This window comes from Larus michahellis, chromosome Z (genome assembly GCF_964199755.1).
Source record: "Larus michahellis chromosome Z, bLarMic1.1, whole genome shotgun sequence".
Lineage (NCBI taxonomy): Eukaryota > Metazoa > Chordata > Aves > Charadriiformes > Laridae > Larus > Larus michahellis.
Window position 1 is genome coordinate 14,288,857 of NC_133930.1, and position 18,431 is coordinate 14,307,287.

Genomic DNA, 18,431 nt, shown 5'->3' on the forward strand with positions numbered 1-18,431 from the left:
AAGAAAAAGACTACGGTACTAACCCACTGTGCCACTTAGCCTCCACAGTGCAAAAGAGCTATTCAGATGCTGCCAACACTTCATTTTCAGATGTACTGTGGCTCTGTAACAATCAGCCTGCTAAAAACTGTAAAGTGTTTCCCAGCAATGACAGCCAAAAATTTTGTCTCATTGGATTATGCTGCCATCGCGTGGCAAATGCTTTTTGCAAGTAACATTTTCCCTCCAATTAAAAAAATTAAGTTAAATCCTCTGATGAACAGTTGAGCACATCACTTAACGTTTGCTTCAGCTGCAGAATGTTGTTGTTACTATTATTATTATTATCCAATTTATCCACATAAAGAACATACTCATTCATCTTGTCCTCTGTTCAGCACAGCCTTAAAGAGGTTCAGCTGTGAACACCTTAGTTCTTATGTTGATTCTTTCACACGCGTGTTCATTTGTCTGTGCTTCTCTGAGCACCTCTCAGGCACAACCAAGGTGTCTTGGGGAAAATGTGTGCCACAGTTCCTGAAATATTCTTTTAGATATTGGGGGAATGGTGGTGTACAGGCTAATTTAGTAACACTACTCGCTAACACAGTGGAGTTTCACGCAGTTGTTAATCTCTCTTCCAGACTCAATTGGTTCTCTTTGAAGGGGCTTTGTCTTGGTAATCTGATGTCCCCCGAGGTGCTATGAAAATGCTAGAATTCTACACTTGGACTCTATACCTGCCAAACCTTGTGCCTCTTGACGCATACAGACAGTACATTGACATCATGCATTTTGAAGGGACTTGAGAGTCAGGCCAAATGTTAGTCTTTCCACGGGAACCCTTGTTTAGCACCTTACTGAAAAAGCATCATCCAGGCTGTCAGCTGTGGCCAAAGAGCATTTGGTACATCTGATTAAGAGAGGAACATACAAAACTTTTTAAGTTTCCTTTTTTCTAAGACAAAGTCTGGCCCAGGCCAGTTCCCCAACTCAACCACACTAACCTGCCAACAAATTACAGAGCCCCTCAGAGTACAAACAAAGCATGAGCACTGCACTTTTCTTCCTTCTGTTTCCTGCTGGTGGGCTGATGATTTGCCTCAAAATCTCTGAACTGCTTCAAAATTCAGACGAGTCAGATGAGATCTTCCAGGGACACATCCACCAGCTATGCAGCTGCTCTCTGCTTGCATGAAGCAAATGCTACACGGCATCTGGCCAGGGCCTCAGCTTTTCCCTTGCAGACCAGCAGTACTGCCAACTCCTGTAGTACTAAGGATTCTATTGCAAACTCCTAGAGTCAGAATTAGGAGAATTTTGCTTATGCTGTCTTAAAATACGTTTCCAGCCCTCATCATTGTCTAAAAACACGATGTGACATAGAGGTCCAGAAAGCAAAGAAAAAGAGCTCCAAATTACTATTTTTAAATCAGTCTTAAAAAAGACCAACTCATGATTTTGAACATTTGATGTCTGTAATATTGAATCCCTGTGTCTGCAATACTGATCCTACTAAAATAACATCCCTCAAAAGCTGCTCCAGCAAATATTGATCTTCCTGTCAATTAATATTTTTGTCAAACTGCACTATGACTTCCACAGTTTAGCAACAACCAAACCACCATGAAACTCCACCACTATCAAAAAGTGCATCATCTGCTAAAAATATAGAGAAGAATTTTTAAATTGTGAAAATAATTCCAGGACCACAGGCAGGACTTTGTTTACTGCCAAGCCAAAGCGGCTCTCCTATTTCAGAGCTGTAATCAATATACAACGGAGTCAAGCTTTGCTTGTTTCTTCTTTCCTTTCAATTCATGACATTTCGCTGTATAATCTAGTCTGGTTGGTAAAGCACTCTCTAGATATAAGCACAGCTGTGAACACAACAGAGACAGTATTGGAAGGGTAAAAGGGTAAAAGAGTGCTTGGGGAGATACTGGGAACTACAGAGCAGCAATTCCAGCCTCCTGTCACGGTAAAATAATAGCATAAACCTACTCAGCGATGGGCAAACACAGGGTATTGTGAAGGAGTTGACATAGTTTCTGCAAAGGCAAAAGCTGCCTCATGAACCTGCTGGACTTCTGTATGCACTAATGCACTAGTAAGGAAACCAGTGGATGCAATATATTTGGATTTTCAAAAAGCCATTGACATTGTCCTACACCAAAGGTTAATACAGAAAATAAGTTGCCATGGGCTGGAGGATAGGTCTTTTACGGATTTAAAGCAAATGGTAGGCCTTAACTAACAATTCTCAGGAAAAAGAAGTGTCCAAAGTGTTTCCTCCCAGAAACTGGTGCTGGGACTAGTTTTATTGAACACCTTTATCAATCCCCTGGAGAACGAAGTTTGCAGTGAAACCTTTTTAAGTGTACAGATAACATAATGCTCTTTCCAGTAGTTAAATTCCTTGCCAATGGCACCAAATTCCAGAATGAGCTCACAAAACTGAATGGGTGAAAGGCTGACAGGTAAGCTCGCCTTTAGACAAATATAATGTAGTGTGCCTTAAAAAAGGCAAGAAGGAGGACCCAGGGAACTACAAACCGGTTAGTCTCACCTCTGTCCCTGGGAAGGTAATGGAGCAACTCATTCTGGATGTCATCTCCAAACACGTTGAGGAACAGGAAATTATTGGAAGTGGTCAACATGGATTTACCAAGGGTAAATCATGCTTGACCAATCTGATAGCTCTCTATGATGTTATAACGGGTTGGCTGGATGAGGGGAGAGCCGTAGATGTCATCTACCTTGACTTTAGCAAGGCTTTTGACACTGTCTCCCATAACATCCTCATTAGGAAGCTGAGGAAGTATGGGCTAGATGAGGTGACAGTGAGGTGGATCGAGAGCTGGCTGTGTGACAGAACTCAGAGGGTTGTGATCAGCGGCACAGAGTCCAGTTGGAGGCCTGTAACCAGTGGTGTCCCTCAGGGGTCAATACTCGGTCCAATTTTGTTCAATATATTCATTAATGACCTGGATGATGGGACAGAGTGTATCCTCAGCAAGTTTGCTGATGATACCAAGCTGGGAGGGGTGGCTGACACTCCGGAGGGCCGTGCTGCCATCCAGCGTGACCTGGACAGGCTGGAGAGCTGGGCAGAGAAGAACCTAATGAGGTTCAACAAAAGCAAGTGCAAGGTCCTGCACCTGGGGAGGAAAAATGCTAAGCACCACTATAGGTTAGGGGTGGACCTGCTGGGAAGTAGTTCTGAGGAGAAGGATCTGGGGGTCCTGGTAGACAGTAAGTTATCCATGAGCCAACAATGTGCCCTTGTTGCCAAAAAGGCCAATGGAATCCTGGGCTGCATAGGGAAGAGTGTGGCCAGTAGGTCGAAGGAGGTCATTCTCCCCCTCTACTCTGCACTGGTGAGGCCACAACTGGAGTACTGTGTCCAGTTTTGGGCTCCCCAGTTCAAGAGGGACAGGGAACTACTGGAGCGGGTCCAGCGTAGGGCAACCAAGATGATTGAGGGACTGGAGTATCTCCCTTATGAGGAAAGGCTGAGAGAGCTGGGACTCTTTAGCCTGGAGAAGAGAAGGCTGAGGGGAGACCTTATTATGGCATACAAGTATCTAAAGGGTGGATTGAAGGAGGATGGTGCCAGACTCTTTTCAATTGTTCCCAGTGACAGGACGAGGGGCAAAGGGCACAAGTTGGAACATAGGAAGTTCCGTTCAAATACATGGAAAAACTTCTTTACGGTGAGGGTGACAGAGCACTGGAACAGGCTGCCCAGGGAGGTTGTGGAGTCCCCTTCTCTGGAGACTTTCAAGACTCGTGCGGATGCAGTCCTGAGTAATGTGCTCTAGGGAACCCTGCTTTAGCAGGGGAGTTGGACTAGATGATCTCTAGAGGTCCTTTCCACTCTGAAGTTTCTGTGATTCTGTGAATCTGTGATATGGAAAAAAATCTAAACCATGTCTACATGATGCTGAACTCAAAACTGGCAGTTATGAGCCAAGAAAGGAATCTTAGAATTGTCAGTGACAGTTTTCTGAAATCATCCTGCCCAATCTTCCTGCCCAAAAAAGGCAGCAGGATGCTGGATGTCATCAGTAGAGATGGTTAGAACAAAAAGAACAAAGGACATAATTTTGCTGCTATGTAAAGACCTTGGTGCAGCCACACCTTGAGTCCCATAGACAGTCCATGTCTGTGCATTCCAAGGAGGACGTACAGGAATTAGGAGAGGTACAGAGAAATAAGCATGGAAATAAAACAGCTGCCTTATGAAGTAATACAAAAAGGCTGGGATTCCTTACTTGCAGAGGTTGTGTGATGAAGAATAGCAAAATCAAGGTGGCAGTAGATAAGGTAAATGTAGAACTGTTATTCGCCATATCCAACATCACTAGACACAGGGGGAGCTTGATGACACTACAGGGATAGTATTTTAAAATAGAGAGTTTAAACTAGTTAAAAGAGAGTACAGCTTTACAAAGTCAATAGTGAACTTTGGAACTTGGTTGTCCCAGGACTTGCAGGCAGACAGTATCACAGTGGAGGCAACAGTACCAACAGGTTCGAAAAGTATTATATACATTCATTAACAGGCCTAAAAGCAGATACCAAAAGTAACAAGGAAGGACAAATCGTCCAGCATCCTTACTACAACAACTTCGAAAGTTAAGGAAGTCACACACAGAAGTGGCCAGCTCACATGTTTTCACTAAATTATGTCTCTACCACAGGGCAGTGAGAAAATACTGGGTTTAACAGAATATTGGTCTGACCTAGCAGGATATTTCTAATGTGCTTACTTTTTTTCCATCTGTCCCACAAATAGCAGGCATTTCAGCAACACAACATGGGCCATTCTGTTATCTGCTGCTAAGTATCCTCTGGCACCAGTAATTCCTTCTTGTGGCTTTCCACTTCACTGACTCATGCCTTAAAGTTCTGCATCTTGCATAAAGGAGTCACCCTGGAGCTGCAAACTGATGGTTAACATCTTTCAGGAATAACTGTTTTCTGCTTTCACACTTATGATGCTGTGTGTGCTCATGTATATGATCTTCCTTTGCAGCATGTTACGAAGTTCCCTTGTTAAACCTTTCACAAAACAGACACAACTTCCCTAGGCACAGATCTGTCTTCTAGATCTGGAGCAGCAAGACCTGCTTCCTAGATCTCCCAGTAAGTACCATTTTGCAGTTTGGGCAATGCAAGAAAGGCCAGGTGAAACCGTGAACAAGATGTCGCATCTTCTTATCTCGTTTTTCTATTGCTTTCTTCTTATCTCCTGTTTTTCTATTGCTTAATCAATTTCAGCAAATCCAACCTCCTGTCGGAGCAGCCTGGTAAGTGTCGATACAAAGCTGTACAGCGCACTCTGCTGTTTTCCGGCCAATCCACTCATGCAGGGAAAGCTCAAAGTCTGAAGCACAGCGGCTTCGTCTCATCTGCATGTGCTCTCCTGAAATACAGCTTCTGTTATTCTGATGTTTCTGCCACTTTTCGCAACATTCTCTTAAAGGACTTAGGGAATTATTGGGACTGCGAAAACAAAAACTCCAGAAAACAAACTTTTTTCCAGATTCATCCCACTCCTTTGATTGGAGAGAGCTACAATAGATAAAGAAAGACAGCAACTTGGTACAGTAATTCATCATCTGTTAATGCAAGTGCCGTCAGTATCAATCACCAAAGCGCTCAGTTTAAAAATTCTTTAAGACAAAGCAAATAAATTATAATTAATTCATTTGTATTGTCAATACAATTTATTATTATTTGAATAAATTAAATTATTATTAAAATGTTCTTGTGCATATTTTTTATGGATTTTCATCTTTGATTAACAAATCTATGAAAGCATTTTATTCAAAGCTTGTCACTTAGAAAACCAAGCATAAGGATATTTATAAATGTCATACTATGAAGTTGCTAAATTTTCTCTCTCTCCTGCAAGGTACTGAGCATTCTAAGTTTTTATTGTGTTGAAAAGCTGTTCTGAAAACAAGTACGCAGGAAGTTGTACCATGTGGCAAATCAGAGTTACGATTTTGAAACCCTCTAAGGCGTTTATCTGGGAGAATTAATGACAGACACATATATCATTAGTAGTAAAATCCTGGGGGCTCCAGGTGTAAGGCAATATCTCTATTCGAACTAGTGTGTTAAGCGTGAGGGAATACAAGACTTGTGATTTCCTCCCGTTAACAGGTCAGGGTTGTAACCAGTTATAACCAAATCATGGGGTCATCATTCATTGACCCAACTAGCTACTTAGCCAAGATTGAACACTCCTTCAGCTGACACCACAGAATGAACCACACATTAATAGTAAACTGTAAAGGATAACAGTTCATTTAATTTTTATCCCTTTTCATCTCTCTCCTTCTTTACTCAGATTTCCCTCCTGTCCCTTGCTCTCTGGAGCTAGGACTGGACTTCTTTGTACATTTATGTACATTGCCTGTTAAGCAAGGGGGTGCCTTGAAGTCCCTCTTGGAGAGTGGGCAGTGGACATCTACCCCTGTGTTGTGAAATTGGTTAAGGCAAAAAGCAGCACAGAATTTGTTAGCTCACACACACTAGAAATTTTGCTACTTTCAGCAGAGTGCTTTTGTTCAGAAGTTGCACTGTCCATACAATATTTAATTTCAACCTTTGTAAGGGCAGAGGTCACCATACAGACAAGTGCAGAGAAAGGCTGAGAGCTAGATGGGACATACAGTACTGCAGAGAAAAGACAGACCAAGGACTATGATCTTGTTTCCTCCTCCCTTCTTCAAGTGGATTCACAGGTTTTGCAGTAATCCCTTACAGCAGGATGAAATTCACTCCAAACCAGGCAGGGTGAATTATTCGTTCTGCCTGACATCTAGTGGTCCTAAACAGAAACATTTTCGGCAACTCTGAACGGCTTTTTCCTCTAGTTTCCCGGTTGAATAGTAGACACTCAGCCTGAACACCATGTGAAAATTTACTGTTTCAGATGGAGGGCCTGTGGCCTTTTCTAATATTTTCTAACATTTTCTAACATTTCTCCTGAAAATAATTTAAATCATAATTTTGATATGAATTCTGCTTAGCTTTCAAATGAAGAAAAAACTTAAATAAAAGCCCACGTATGTCAATCAATATTCAAGAGAATCACTTGCCATGGGTTCTTCCCATGTGCCCAAGCATATTGTGGAAGAACAGTTCTGATACATGACCAGTAAAATAACTGTACTATCCTACACAATCATCCCGTTTTTTAAAAATAGTTAAAATACAGATTTTCTGGAATAACCATGTTACTTTAAGCTATGGCACTCAGTAAAAGTGATACATGGAAATTCATCTTGTATTTTAAGTACCTTAGTCATCACTTTTCATTATTCTGATTTAAGGATTTAATATCTCTTTCAACTACAATTTTCAGAAAGAGACCCAAGAACCACTGGTATCAAATGCAGTGCAAAAAAAAGTCTATAGACAGAGAAGATGGATAAAAGCAGAAAGTAGTAGTGTTTTTTTTCCAATGGGCTGAATAGCAACTCCTCACTATTCATCATTGGCCACATCATTTCAAAAACTACACAACAGCAAAAGGGCATTCCAAGAAAGGCGAGAGATATTATATTGGACGAATGAAAAACCTTCCAGTTGAAAGGAGCACAGAAGGTGTAGAATTAGTTGGAGTGCTACTAAAGAAGCCATTAAATGGCAAATATCTCCATCAAGTGGAAAGAAGATATGCCATTTATGCTGTCTTCTAATGAAGAAGCAAAGTGGCAGTCCATGAAATGAGAAGCTGAAAATTCACACATTGCATTTAGTTACTTCAGATTATATTGAGGCGAAGATTTCAGCAGAATCCAGTTTCCATGTTTATAAAGAATCCAGAAAATTTTCCATGTTTTTAAAGACAATGAGAACATCCATACTCACCTCAGATGAATTCATATAGAAACTTTGAAAAGGGACAGAAATTCTCATGCCCCAGGACACCCACCAGTCTCTGTGTGCCAAGTAGGGGAAAAATCCCCCATGGGCATGCTAGAACACAGGCCTTCTTCCGCAGTTTTGCACTTTCTCTGCAGCTTTGGCTTGCTGTTGTTGCCAAAATCAAGTTAAATGAACTGGAGATCTGATCCAGGATGGTAGTTCTCATGTCCCCGGTATGACAGCAGCATGTGAAAGGAGAAGACATGTATGTTTATTATTGGAGGACGGGAAGGCAAGAAAGCAAAACCTTGTGAGGCAGATGCCCTCTTACCATTGACACCATATCATGCATCTCATATCATGAGTTTACCAAGCTCCATTTTGAAAGCAATTATGATTTGGCTTTTTACCTCTATCATTATAATTCAGAAGCTGTTTATTAACCTATCCAATGGTTAGGAATTTCCTTGTAATTTCATATTTTATAAAACTATTTTATACCCATTTGTTCTTATTCCAGGTACTTTCTAGCTTGCAAATAGATCTCCTCAATCCCCAAGTTGAGTTACAATATTTCTTCTCAGCCTTCTTTTGGCTGGTCTAAGAGTAAATTTTTTCAAGTCTACTCCCACGTATCGCTGCCCCCCTGATTGTGCTAGCAGTCCTCTTCTACACTTGAGCCCTTACCTTTCTTGCGTATAAGCGACCTGAATTGCTAATGGTATTTCAGATGAAGTTAAGGATGCACAAAAACATTAATTCGTCCTAATAGCTACCAAATACTTCACTGACACATCCCAAGTTCTCATTTTCTGCTTTACTGCCATCTCATTCTCTCTACATGCAGTCATCCTTTAAACATTTTTAACTAATTATCTCCCAGTCTATAGCATAAATTCATGTTATTAGTCCCTAAATGCAATGACTTTGTGCTTTGCACAAATTAATTTCATTGCATTCCATCGTTACTTGATTTCTTTTTTATATCAAAGTCATTTTTAGAATTATTAAGACTTGTCTTAAGTGGGGAGCTTTACTAGTAACACCCCCTTCAATGTTACTCTTCTATCTTCTCTTTTAACCAGTGTCTCAAACTCCTGAGCTCTTCTATACAAACAAATCTTCAGTTCAGTTACTTTTCTTCAAGACATCATACGAAACACTAGGTTGAATACCAAATAAATGAGATCTAGTAAACTGTTTTTGTCAAGAAAATTAGTTATATTTAGAAAGAAAACTATACAGCAAGTTTGGCTTGATCTATGTCTCGTGAATCGACACTGCTTTTTATCCTGTTTCATTTAGTCCCCACATCTCAATTCCATCTGATTTTTGCCAAGTCCTTACATTCTACTAATCTCAGGCTAGACTGGTAGCACAGCAATGGGGCCTTCAGAGAGATCTGTACAGCCTAAGAGCCTGCGCAAAGGCAAGATTAGGTACAACCAACATTATTTTTGTCAGTTGTTTGACCAACCTGCTCTCAAAAACTAACACAGCTGTGAAAATCTTCAATTAACCAGTTAGTTCAATTAATAGTTAGAAATATATCCTGCTGTTCACTTCAAGCCCTCTCTGCAACAAAAGATGTTTTCTTCCTTGTTCTTTTCCCACCCAGAAGAGAAAATTATTGATCACCTTTTTATAATAGCATTACTATATGGATAGGCTGTGGCTGTTTCACAGCCTTCTTTCTTGCAGTTTAAATAAAACCCGTTCTCTCAGTCTCTTTTAATAGCATGTTTTACAAACCTTTTAGATTTCTTCACATTCTTTCTGTGACTTTCTCCAGTTCATTTAAGTGTATTTAAACTATTATATATTCTAATCTATTCATCATAATTTACAGTATCATTTCCTTGCAATCCTGTAATTCCTGTTTCAAGCATGAATTAAAATTGGTAATGAGTACAGTATTTGTTGTGCAACATGTGCCTGTACAAACAAATATACATGAGATCTGCCTGACCCTGGTAACCAGTGAAGGAAATGTTTGCTATGTATCAATCAAATAGATGCCCATTTGAAGTACCTTATTTTTTCCTCTCCTCTACATATCTGAAGCCCTGATCCTGCAGACTCAAAAACTTACATCATTTCACCCTACAGAGTTCATGTCTACCATTTTTGATTACTACTTCAAAAGAGTTATTATTAACACATACAAAACACACAAAAGTTCTACCAGTTTCTACAGCATTCAAAATTATTCAAAGAATATTCAAATTAAATTTCAGTCAATATATAACTTTCTACTTCCAGTCTTCCTGCAAGAACTCATCACAGGGTAATCCAGCAGTGACAGACTGACTGGTCACAAAGTACCCTGCTCTCTTTGGAAGAGACAGATCTTTGTAAATGGCTGCTGCTCTGCCACATTCAGCAGCCAATGGGTGCTGCTCTCCCCTTGACTGATTCTTGGATAAAGTGGAAGGAAAGTACTTTTCATTACATAGTTGCGGAGGGTGCATCAGCCCTGGAGGTAAGAACTATCCCTGTAAAAAGCTCTCAGGATGGGGGCACATGGGGACAGTATAGTCTCTTCCTTTGCTGAAAGTTGTACCGCTATACGGAAAAGAATTTAGGACGCTGAGCTAGAAATACCGCCATTGTGTTGTTTAGTGATTTTGGATACACAGCTGTGTTCTGGCGTCTACTCCAATGCACACTGAAATATTTATATTAAACAGTTAATAGTACAAACACACAGACACAGCTTGAAGCAGGAACTGAAATCTAGAGATTTTCTCTAGTGAGTAGATGAGCAGCCATGTAACATTGCTTGCCCACAACATCATCAAATTCCATTTGAAAAAGGTAGGTATTTTGATCCCATAAATCCATATGTGATAATCAAAAGAGGTGTTCGGGAGATAGAACGTATAAATGCAGACATACAAAATCATTAAAATACTCATCTTGGAGACTCAACTTGGAAACATGAGCCTTGCCATGCTCCAAAATCTTCCATCCTGTGCTGAAAGGGCCTCATAAGTCTTTTCCCACGGAGCCTTTGCCCACGGAGAAGCCTTAGTAAAGTACTAGCACTTTCTAAGTTTTATCCTTTTTAAATCAATTTTTAAAGATCAATTTAATGGTTTTAAATTGACAGCAGATGTAATTTCATCTATCTCACACATTTTTTCTGCAGCACTTATTTACATTGGAGGTCCTCCTTTGTGTTCTAATTCAGACCCTAAACTATAAGCTGAGGAGTTCTTCCTTCATTCCTTTCCATCACAGAGGTAACTACTCCCTTGCTGTCAGCTACATCAGTACTGTTGCATCAGTTTACAGGCTTGAATTCCAGTCTTGTTGTCAAAACAATCATGATGAAAGCGCGTGAATATATGATGCAAGAGCACAATCCCCAAGTGGCAGCTGTACCTTACTAACCACATCTGAACGTGAACCCCTCTGTTTATCTGTCTCAGAGAACACTGCAATCTGCACTCCTAGTCTCCTCTGCTGCTCACTATGCTTATTTTGTCAGTAGGACTTTCAGTGACTTGCTCTCATCTCATCTTCTGCTGCCGTGTGCTTAAATGAAATGAGGTAGAAAGGATGCTGTCCTGCAGCAATCACGAGTTTTGTAATGAGGGTGTGTTCCAGTCCCAGGTAGCTTTCCAAGTTTCTGGCCTTCTGATGCTCTATGCTAATCAGTGACAGGGTGTCTCAAGGGGTTATAGAAGTCTAGGCTTGCACAGCAACACAGAAGGAAAACTTTTGTCTTCCGCAGCTTAAAAGGTTACAGAAACTCTGTCTTTGTTACTTGAGATTATTTCAGAATCATTCCTAATTTCAGCTGCTTTTATCCACTCATTTTCTGAGTAGGATTGCTGGGTTTGATATCACTATGGGTCACACTCTGCCCTTATCTACTTACACAAGCACTCATTCCAGGTGTAATGAAAACCTCAGTGCAGAATTTAATCAGACTTTCTTTTTTCCCTCTGCTCTCTCTCCCTCTTCCTCTCCTTCCCTCCCCTCCCCTTCCCTTCCCTGCCTTCCTTTTTCCCCTTCCCTTCCCTGGAGGAACAGGAGAGGTGGATTCAGGTCAGAAAGGTGCCCTATGGGGGAGGAAGTTGTGCTATAGGAACCAGGTCTAGTCTTTCCCTTACAGCACCGACCATAGGGACTGCAGCATATTTTCCTCTTGCAGCTTTGCACTCTGATTTCCCAGTGATCATGCTATAAACTCCTCCCTCTTTGGAAAGGAAAAGAAGAAAGTGGACCTGAAATGCCCTTTGAGTGTATCTCCTCAGCAAAAGCGGATGACTCTGTCCCAGATAAAAACACTACATTGCTAGCAGTCACTTGAGTTACTTGATTTTTTGTTACCTAAATATGAGGGGCATAATATTTAGCATAAACATCCCACTATCTGCCCTCCCTGTGAGTATCTCCATATTTATTCTTGTTTATGCTTCACTCACACAGTAACATTGATGTCTTCCCTTCCAGGAAGGAAGCAGTTAAAATTCAATTTGAAATAACAGTTCCCAGAGGTTTCGTTTACCTCAGTAATTACTGCTTAGGGAGAGAGGGAAAAAAAAACCCAACCAACAAGTCCCTAAATCCCCATAGTTTGCTGGTAGTTCCTCTTTGCAGCTGACATTGTATTTACTGATATATTTTAATTCAACCATGAAAAATTAGTCAAATACCAATAACTTTGTTATCCAGAGTGCTGACAAAGGAAATAATGGAGCAATTAAATGACACATTGGAACAGGCTCATTAAACAAATATAGCCACCGCTTTACTGGCAGCAGCATCTTCATTAAAACCGGGTTTAGTATCAGGCAGAGGGAGAGGAAGAAAAGGGAGGGGGGCTGGGAAAGTGAGAAAGTGAATGCAATAATATTTTGCAGGACATTTTCCAGCATGGGAAAGAACAAGGTACAAAATTATGTTTATCTTCTGTCAGAGACAGAAGATCAGCAGTGGACTATGTTGAATTCTGCTCACATGATCAAGGACCTTCTCCGTCCACGTCTGAGTGACTTTATAAGGGAAATAAATCATCTTGATTCAGCAACAGAGTAACTCCTGCAAAGTGCTGAGTGGACAAAGGATATTGTGCTCTGACCAACGCAGGATTAGAGGTGTTCCTGCAGGATCTCCCTGTAAGTCTCCAAAAGCGATGGGAATTAATCGACTGCTCACTGTCAGGCATTTAACTAAGCACATCAGCAAACTGTGAAGGAATGTGGCCAGATGTGCACCTGTGCCAAATGCACCAGCATCCTTTCTTAAGCTACCACAGTGAGCTCAGTTTTCTGCATGAATCCTAGGATTTTCAATGAGGTATTAATGGTCCTTTTGAGCAGTAAGTAACTAGCTATTTGAACAGGTTGTTTGCTCATTTCACAGCTCTTCTGTTTTCCTGCTTGAAGGAAGTGGCATTTATAACAGGGGAGATCAGGTGGAGAAGATTTCTCTAGGCTAAGAATATCCCTTGTCTGAATCTGCAAGCAGATGTCTTGAAATGACTAGATTCTCCTGGGGAATCTATATCTGCCAGAAACAGCAAATCTGCCTCAATATGAGCCTTTGGAGCTCAGTCAAGTAAATATCTCGCTGCCTTCATAGGTTATTCTGCCCAAGTCATATTTGCAGCCACAGTTCCCCCAGAGTGAAGATCTTCCACTGCACCTCTAGCTGGTCTGTGAAAAGCAAGTTCCTGGCACCAACTTATTAGTTTCATATCATCTGATGTGGGAACTGTATGCCACAAAGCAGTCCCACCCCGCCTTTCCAGTCTATACAGGATTCACGCATGCAACTTTTAATGTTAATTTGAAGTAAGAATTCTCTGCCATACATAGGTTGGAACCACTTTAATTTCGGAGAGTAATTATTCAGACACCATAGAACTGCATGAGTCAGATGCAAAAAGGGGCGGCTTGGTAAGCAGGCCCAGCAGGGCAGCCACACTCTGCACTGCCACCTGGGAGACCTGAGTGCCGGTGGGAGCACCCTCAGAACAGGCAGGTGCTAATTATGACATGCACGACAGAGGTGGAAGATGCATTTTTACAGAGGGAATAGCAGTCATGTGCTAGCATCTTTGAGATGCTTTCTGAACATTAAGGATTAATTCCGGCCTTTCTGTTCCCTTCCTCTAACTGTGAAAATATGTGAAGCAAAATGCAGATAGGGCAACAAAACCAGAGCAAGAGGCAGAGACAGGGAGTTACTACAGTGTAACCCTCCTCATCACCACAAAAAGTGCCTCTGGCATTACCTTAGCCCGTTCAGGACCAACAGGATATACGGAGGTCTTATCAGCAAAGGGAGCAGAGATATAACTTTGGCATACTTCCCTGTAGCCCTGGAGAGGTCTATGGTTCCAGCAGCACTTCCTCTCACCCTGCGGAGACAGGAAACCTATTACTGGTTTCAGAATGAAATGCTAAGAAACTATGAATGATGCATCCATGGCAATCAGCCTCACTCCAAGAATTCAACAGTTTTGCATCCCACAGATCTCTAGCTGGGAGATCCCATCCATCTCCTATTGTCAAAACTGTACACAAAGACTGACAAAACTCTGCCGGTGCCTCTAAAACTCACCAAGGTTCAGGGCAAGAAAAAGGTTTTTTAGGGCAAGTGGAAATACAAGACAATGGTGGGCTGTCACAATCACCTCTACTTGGAGCCAACAGAGCAGTTGCTATGGCAAAGTGTAGGGATGGCCATAGGACAGAAGTGCTGTAATGGTTGGTGATATTCAAACTCTTAGGACCATTATCAGCTGGGTGGACCTGACCCTCATTCAGGCCCAGAAACAAGAAATCCTGGAAGCAGAGTAAAAGCACCCCCATCTATGTGGCTCAGTGGAAGGTTAAACAGCAGGGAGGCAGGGAGGTGGTAATGCTAATGGCTGGAAACATGGGGAGCAGAAATAGCTTGGGAACAGACATAAAGAAGTTTGGATGAGAGCGTGCAAATAATTAATTTCATAAGAGAGCAAGGAGGTAAATGAGTGGGTGAAAGGAGGGTGGGTCAGAAGGACTCAGGTTGGTTTGTGATCTATCAATACAAAGACAGAATCTGAAGGTATACCACCAACTGAGAGCACCAAAAAGTGAAGTGATGCAGCTAAGAATATCTTGTTAATTAAGAGATTAGAATATTGCAAACATAAAGCACCAAGTTCATCTACAGTCTAGCTCATTTCCAGCTTCTATTGACTTTCATGGGATTACAGTATATTTTCTGCCTTGAGAGATGTTTAATCAGCTCTTTTGTTCAAATAATGATTTAAACACTATTCTGTCCCTACTCATCAACCTTTATACGGGACTGACCCTGTAGGCTGCTTCACATGGGAGAGAAACTTGAGGATGCAAACTACACAGTTGATCATCTTGGGAGTCCGGCTTTCTTACTAGAAAATGTGAACAACAATACTAAAATCCATGCTGGACCCAGTATGAATCTGTAGTTATTGCTGTGCAGCTTTATGCCTAGCTTTTTGGTTACATGTCTGACCTCCCAGAAAGATCCTTGACCCAGACTCTGTGCAGGAAAACAGAATTCATACTTTGCATCTAGATCAACATTACAGTAACATCATTCCTGTGGGCAAAGGCAAACAAGTTTTTGCACACCAAGTGAGCTGCAGGAAATCACTGTCTCAACGCTCTTGGTGCATAGCAATTGTAAGGCAATGTGACTTAGCCTAACTTTCACTGCAGGCTGAGCTTATACAGGTGTTATAAAGGCCATATATTGGAAAAGCAAGGTTTATGAGTTCACAGATAACACAACCTGAGCATAAAAGAGGACTGCTAAACCTCAGATACTACAAAGACATACCCATAGAGCCAAAGAGTTGTTCTGAAAAACTGGTGTCTCATCACATTACACAACAGAGTAGAGGGTCCTTGAAGTGACTAAGAGAAGATGCTGCCTCTTGCAATCCTGGTTCAACAAAGCAGAGAATAAGGTGTTTGGCAGTGGCTAGAAATGGCAAAGTCAAAATTTATTTTAAACAAATTGGCAAACCCCAGAATAACTCCAGCTTCTCTGTATGGTTCATTGTACACCAATTCTTCCGAAACAAAGACTTCTTAGGGGATTAGGAATTACATTGGGAATGTCTCAAAGCTGCTCCAGGGGACATTTAGACTGGACATTAGGAAGCATTTTTTTATTGAGAGTGTGGTCACACACTGGAACAGGCTTCCTAGAGAGGTGGTCGATGCCCCAAGGCTGTCAGTGTTTCAGAGGCATTTGGTCGATGTCCTTAGTAACATGTTTTAACTTTTGGTCAGTCCTGAAGTGGTCAGGCAGTGGGACTAGGTGATCATTGTAACTCCCTTCCAACCGAAATACTCCTGTTCCGTTCTGTTCTGTTCTGTTCTATTCTATTCTATTTTATTCTTTTCTATTCTACATCCTTGATTTCACAACAACAGACACAACAAAAAACACTGTTGCTTGGCACTGTAAAAAAAGCATGTAATACCCCTTCAGTGCACAGTGTGCTCTTTCTCCAGATTCCTTTCCACCTCCTCCTATCCTTCCCAGGAAAAATACACCAAAAAGACAAGTCCATGAAGTAGGAGGAATGGTACAGAGAGGCTGGTTTCCAATGAGCAGGGACAGATATTTGTGAAATGTTTGAGCACAATATTGTCCAATAAAATGCATTCCAGATTCACAACTGTGAGTTTTAGCTTCTCTACTAGGGGTAGAAAATAACCAGACAACATACCCAGAGAAAAAATGTGTGTACAAATTACAGTATAATCAAAAAGCCAGGTTCTTGCCTATAACCATTGGTACTACCTGATCAGATTGAGCCTGCAAGTGTGCTTTAGATTAGACAAAAGGGTTCACATGTGTCACGTGTCATTCTTTCTGCTGTTGTGTCATTCTGTTTTAACTCTGCTTTGGGAAATTTAGCCTCACAGAGTAAAGGCTGCTTGCATTTCGTATGATATTGTCTACTGAGGCTGGGGTCCTCTTTTTTTCTGGGAGGAAGATCAGGGCACTGAGCATGCACAATTCATACAGTGTAAGGAGGAGAAATGGGCAAGCATCACTCCCAGTGTGCTCAACTCACCGCATCAATGGTGTTTTTTATGGAAAAGCACACATGGTTCTTTCCTTGTGCATCTGCTGAAGAAAATAAATGCACTTCCTTGGTGCCAAAATGTGGTAGTTGGGCTGCATGTCAGTAGATAAAGCTCTCTTTACCCAAATCCAATGTTTTATTGGTCTTTCCAGTCAAAGGGTTCTGCCACTTATCACAGATCACTGTAACTACAGCACCTCTGCACGCAGGCAAGACTAATCTCATGCTTTGGTAAATCCTGGGACACTTGGGCTGAAACAAGACGCAGAGTAATATGTTCATGCTACAGAGGTCAGAAAGAGGACAGCTGGCATTAGAAGCTTTTTAGGCACTGCTGCCTCTCAGGCTAGAGCTGGGTCAGGGTCCATTGCTCTGCAGTTAGTGAAGATTTGAGCATTCATCAGGCCAAACAAAGCTCATTAAAAAAAAGGAAGAGTGGGGGGAGGAGAGCGGAGAGATGAGAGGGCAAGTGAGAAGAACATAGCCAATTGTGGTACAATGGAAATTTCCTGCTGGCTTTAAGCCCAATGGCAGCCATGGTCCTAGCGTTCAGGAGAGGAAACAGCTGACAGAGGTAGCAGGAGACTAATGTTAAAAAAATGGGATGCCTGACACTGAGAGAACTGTTTATTTTGGTCTGTTTGTGTGCTCATTGCTTCAAATAAATCGTCTTTACTTGAGCTTTTTGTGTAATGATGTAACTCAGTTGTCGGGCTCTTCCCAATAAGTTTAAATGCTTCCTTTTTGTAAGGTGCTGGAGGGTCAAAGACAGATCTTCAGATTTGGTCCAAATGAATCCAAGAATCTTAAGACAGTCTTCCAAAAAGCTTAGTTTTATGGCAAATAGTAGGAAAACTTTTTTTGTCCAGTTAGATCTGATGCAACATTGCTGGGTTACTCAGCCTACCTTAGATAGAGTCTATCAGTGTAACAAACAGGTAGAAAGAAATTACTTTGCAAGACTGAAGCAATTACAAGGTATGTAAACAGACGTGCCTTTCTGTCTCCCAAAAATGTATGGCAACTTTATGGCTATTTCCATTACCTTCAGAGTTCCAGCCTTTAAAGATCTCACTGGAAGTACTCTAGAAAGCACAATGACCTCTACTGACTGTGCATGTGACAGTCCCTGAGACTGCTCATTGCAGGAAGCCCTGCACTGGTGCTCATGTCCTCTGTCAGTATATGGAAACATTTTGTTCCTCCGCCCATCGTGAGGCTCCACTGACAATATCCCCACTGCCAAGATTTGTGGTGACTGAACCGGTGGCTAGAGAGACCCAAGGGGAGGGCAAAACCACAAAATATCACTTAAGTCCACTCTTCTTCATCCTCCTGATCTGACTGCAGGCACAAGCATCCTGTGAGCTTCACCCTGTTTTCTCTATTTTAAAAGTCAGAAAGGAAATATCTTTTCATAAGGGCCAGTGAAAGAGAAAAATCACTAAAAAAGCCTCAGAAACAACGCTTT